Source organism: Engraulis encrasicolus, unplaced genomic scaffold, assembly GCF_034702125.1.
Source record: "Engraulis encrasicolus isolate BLACKSEA-1 unplaced genomic scaffold, IST_EnEncr_1.0 scaffold_90_np1212, whole genome shotgun sequence".
Lineage (NCBI taxonomy): Eukaryota > Metazoa > Chordata > Actinopteri > Clupeiformes > Engraulidae > Engraulis > Engraulis encrasicolus.
In genome coordinates, this window is record NW_026946258.1 from 129194 (window position 1) to 135000 (window position 5807).

Consider the following 5807-nt stretch of genomic DNA (forward strand, 5'->3'; position numbering starts at 1 on the left):
CCCCCAACGTGATGTCATACCTGCAACCCCACCTTTTAAGTGTTTTGTTTTTAAGGACTTGTGTAGTTAATCTCATAATGCAAATATTACATTGCGGAATTAGAATATAATGTATTTGGGTGTATTTTCCAGATGGCCATGGATGTCGGGGATCTTTTAAACAAAGCAGCCGATTCAGTAGCAGCTGATGTGCACAATGTAAGTGTAACTGTTGTACTTATTTCCTTTTGTTATTTTTCTGTTTGTCATTTCATGTCTTTATATTACACTTGTCTTTATGTCCAAGAATGTTTTTGTTTATGTACGTTGGCTTACGTCACTGGGTCATGTCAGCTGATGTCACCTGTTTCACACGGACACTATTAAGCGCCGTACCACCCGGCTAGGTGTGAATGGACTTGACTATGCTCGCGTTCTCGCTACAAGCCGCGGGCTAGTTTGAATTATTTGACGCTCAAAATGGTCTTATGAAGTTGAAGTCTCATGCCCTCTTGATGTATACGCAGCCAGCGAGTTTGACTCTAGTCAAACCAATATCGTGCAAACACTTACTACAACTGACAATGAAATCTGAAGCTCAAGCAAAATATACATTCAATCGTTGGGAGCGTACCTATGTTCCCCGGGTCCTATGTTTCCCAGTCCCCGGTCTTTGTATAGGACCGGGAACATCGGACCCTTTTTCTAAAAAAGGGTTGTATGTTCCCCGCACGCAATGTGTCTGAATTTTCAAATTGTGCCCTTCCCAAAACCATCCCTAAACATAACCTGTCAGTAAAGCTATGTTTCTGAGTTGTAAATTTGTGTCCTGACCAAAACTATCCCTAAACGTAGCCCCTTAATGCGCGCCGTACCTCCTGTGGCACGCTGTAATAGTCATTGAAATGTAACTACCATAGTCCTACAATACTATAACACAACACAGGCCCTTTAGTGATGCACCACGACTTGGTCATTACCATACTGGTAACAACAAATTTATAAAGCCGTGTCTTAAGGGGTTAAGCTGTCACAGGCAACAACAACCTGCACTTTGCCGTGCAACAGCAGTCTTCATGGAAGCAGCGGGGAACATAGAACCCTTTTTTAAAAAAGGGTCCTAAGTAGGGTCCTAAGTTCCCCGGTAGCAGGGAACATAGGGATGACTCCCAATCGTTTACTTGTCACTAAACAGTTTTTGAATAAGTTATGTGTTACTATCTGTATCTTGTAGTTCAATCTAGGAAATAATGACTTATAGATGTTAAGTGTTTTGTTTTTAAGGACTTGAGTAGTTAATCTCAGAATGCAAATATTACATTGCAGGATTAGAATTTAATGTATTTGGGTGTATTTTCCAGATGGTCAAGGATGGCGGGGATCTTTTAAGCAAAGCAGCAGATTCAGTAGCAGCTGATGTGCACAATGTAAGTCAAACCAATATCGTGCAAACACTTACTACAACTGACAATGAAATCTGAAGCTCAAGCAAAATGTACATTCAATCGTTGGGAGCGTACCTATGTTCCCCGGGTCCTATATTCCCCGGGTCCTATATTCCCCATGTCCTATGTTCCCCGGGTCCTATGTTCCCGGACATCTGGCTCTTTTTCTAAAAAAAGGGTTCTATGTTCCCCGCCCGCAATGTGTCCAAATTTTCTAATTGTGCCCTTCCCAAAACCATTCCTAAACATAACCTGTCAGAGGCAACAACAACCTGCGCTTTGCCGTGTGGAAGCAGTCTACTTGGAAGCAGCGGGGAACATCGTATCTTTTTTTTTTTAAAAGGGTTCTATATTCCCTGCATGCAATGTGTCCGAGTTTTCCCAAAACTATCCCTAAACATAACCTGTCAGTAAAGCAATGTTTCTGAGTTGTAAATTTGTGTCCTGACCAAAACTATCCGTAAACTTAAGCTGTCACAGGCAACAACAACCTGCGCTTTGCCGTGCGACAGCAGTCTTCATGGAAGCAGCGGGGAACATAGGACCCTACTTAGGACCCTTTTTTAAAAAAGGGTTCTAAGTTCCCCGGTAGCAGGGAGCATAGGACTTGGGGAACATAGGGATGACCCCCAATCGTTTACTTGTCACTAAGCAGTTTTTGAATAAGTTATGTGTTGCTATGTGTATCTTGTAGTTCAATCTAGGAAGTAATGGCTTATAGATGTTAAGTGTTTTGTTTTTAAGGACTTGAGTAGTTAATCTCAGAATGCAAATATTACATTGCAGGATTAGAATTTAATGTATTTGGGTGTATTTTCCAGATGGTCAAGGATGGCGGGGATCTTTTAAGCAAAGCAGCAGATTCAGTAGCAGCTGATGTGCACAATGTAAGTCAAACCAATATCGTGCAAACACTTACTACAACTGACAATGAAATCTGAAGCTCAAGCAAAATGTACATTCAATCGTTGGGAGCGTACCCATGTTCCCCGGGTCCTATATTCCCCATGTCCTATGTTCCCCGGATATCGGGCTCTTTTTCTAAAAAAGGGTTCTATGTTCCCCGCACGCAATGTGTCTGAATTTTCAAATTGTGCCCTTCCCAAAACCATTCCTAAACATAACCTGTCAGAAGCAACAACAACCTGCGCTTTGCTGTGCGGCAGCAGTCTACTTGGAAGCAGCGGGGAACATCGGATCTTTTTTTCTAAAAAAAGGGTTCTATGTTCCCCGCATGCAATGTGTCCGAGTTTTCCCAAAACTATCCCTAAACATAACCTGTCAGTAAAGCAATGTTTCTGAGTTGTAAATTTGTGCCCTGTACAAAACTATCCCTAAACTTAACCTGTCACAGGCAACAACAACCTGTGCTTTGCCGTGCGTCAGCAGTCTTCATGGAAGCAGCGGGGAACATAGAACCCTTTTTTTAAGGGTCCTAAGTTCCCCGGTAGCAGGGAACATAGAACTTGGGGAACATAGGGATGACCCCCAATCGTTTACTTGTCACTAAGCAGTTTTTGAATAAGTTATGTGTTGCTATCTGTATCTTGTAGTTCAATCTAGGACGTAATGGCTTATAGATGTTAAGTGTTTTGTTTTTAAGGACTTGAGTAGTTAATCTCAGAATGCAAATATTACATTGCAGGATTAGAATTTAATGTATTTGGGTGTATTTTCCAGATGGTCAAGGATGGCGGGGATCTTTTAAGCAAAGCAGCAGATTCAGTAGCAGCTGATGTGCACAATGTAAGTCAAACCAATATCGTGCAAACACTTACTACAACTGACAATGAAATCTGAAGCTCAAGCAAAATGTACATTCAATCGTTGGGAGCGTACCTACGTTCCCCGGGTCCTATATTCCCCTGGTCCTATATTCCCCGGGTCCTATATTCCCCATGTCCTATATTCCCCGGACATTGGACTCTTTTTCTAAAAAAGGGTTCTATGTTCCCCGCACGAAATGTGTCCAAATTTTCAAATTGTGCCCTTCCCAAAACCATTCCTAAACATAACCTGTCAGAGGCAACAACAACATGCGCTTTGCCGTGCGGCAGCAGTCTACTTGGAAGCAGCGGGGAACATCGGATCTTTTTTCTAAAAAAGGGTTCTATGTTCCACGCATGCAATACTACAGTCATAAACTCATGCAATTCTTGAAGATTTTATGGATCTAGCAGGGTGATGGCATATAAACTCCAAAAGACAAGCTGGGGCTAGACCATGTAAAATCTTGTACACTAAACAGAGGCTTGAAAACTCTATAAACTTTTCAAAGCGTAATAAATTATGTTTGTTCATCTGTATGTCTTGACACAGGCACAGCAAAAAGGAGGGTCCACAGGGACTCTGAGTCCAGTGATCAAGACTCAGTCCCCAAGAAAGGTGAATGACGTCCTTAATAGTCCTATATGGTCTTGGTTCACCTGAAGCACTCAAGGCCTGTGACTGGATGGCAGTTAAGTTCTATGTTAAATATTTTCCCAAAAGGTACTGCTGTTTGCTAGTTGTCTTGGGAATAAATAAAAATATTTTTTGAAATGTAAACAAAGAGCTGCCCCCATTACAATGACCAGGATCTTGGAAACGGCTGAAGAAGAAGAAAAAAAATCTCAGGCACTGACAAGTCCAGGGTAGTGTGAGCATTACAACTGCATGTTGAAATTGACCAAACTGTCCCTTTAAGAATCGCTGCGTGTCTGATATCAGAACTGCAAAAATCTTTTGAGACACACTTAATAGAGGAAATATAAAGTTCGGTTCCTAAGTTGCATATTTTGAAGAGCTTTAAAGGATAACTTGAGCCAATTTCAATATGCAGTGGTAATGCTCACACTACCCTGGACTTGTAAATACAACTTAATTACTATTAAATAAAACTTAATAACAGACAACTAACAAACAGTGATACCTTTTGGGAAAATATTTGGAGTAAGCCCATGTTAAGAATTTTTAAAATGTAAACAAAATCTGTCCCCATTCGAATAGCTCAGATCTCGGAAAGGGCTGAGCTGAAAAATGCATTATCACCGTACTGACAAGTACTGACAAGTCAAGGGTAGCGTGAGCAGTACAACAGCATATTGAAATTGTCAGAAGTGGTCCTTTAAGACTACATTAAAGACATTTTACAGCTACAGTTTAACCTTTTCATGGTAGAAGCACTTCAAAAGGGAGAATGTTTTTTTTTCTGACAGCGGACCATCAAAGTGGTCGCGAGACGCATCGTTCACTTACTATTGACTCAAATACGTATCTGCTGACTCGGGACAGTGATTAATAAACCTTTTAATCCTACCTTGTGCTCCTTTGAGTTAGTTTTTGTCCGAATTGTGTAAACATTCAACATAGGCAACATAGGTTTTCATAAGTACTACTTCCAAAGGACTTTCTTTGTTGCACTCAAAAACTATTAAACTGAAACAACTACATTTCATATTATTACAGTTTACAGTTAAGATGTAAACATGGCCATGATAAAAGTTGAGTTTAACCTTTTCATGGTAGAGTTTAACCTTCAAATCGGTCACTTCAAAGGGGAGAATTTTTTGTTGTTGTTTTTAGGCAATGAAGGCATTGATTTTTGCATATCACGTTAGTTTTTGTCCGAATTGTGAAAACCTATGTTGCCTATTTTGAATGTTTATTCAAGTACTACTTCCAAAGGACTTTCGTATCTTTGTTGCACTCAAACTGTTTAACTGAAACAACTACATTTTATGTTATTACATGTACATGCATTATAACATACAGTGTAAGTCTATTACATAAAATGCAACTGAATGAGCTTCTTCCAGAGAATACTTTTCCTTCATCTCAATTCAAAGAAATGCTCACCTGTCAATGAACAATTCAATAAACATTGCATGTTACACTTGTACATTGTCATACCGTTAATGTACATCAGTGGTTCCCAAACTGAGGTTAATATAGAAATGTTAAATAAATTACTTGAATTTTGAATTGTAACATTTATTGAGCAACTTCATTTCAAGTTCAAGTTATTTTATTTGTCTCACATCATATTTGTAATAACATGATGGTGGGGTCATCAAGTCTGCATCCAAAGAAATAATTAAAACAACAAAAAGGATTATTTAAATAGATCAGTGTTCAGCAGTCTTACTGCCTGGGGGTAAAAACTCCTCAGTCTTTCTGTACGTGCATGGATGTTACGCAGTCGTCTTCAGGACTTAAGCAAGATGTTTGAGTTGGGGTGCGAGGCATCCTACATTATTTTCTTGGCCCTGGCTCCCACCCTCTTTGTATACCCATGAGGCTTGGTAGGTCAGCTCTGATGGTGTACACCACTCTATGTCCCTCTGTCTACGTCTTGTGCAGCTTCCAAACCAAGCCGTAATACAGCCTGTCAACACACCTTCC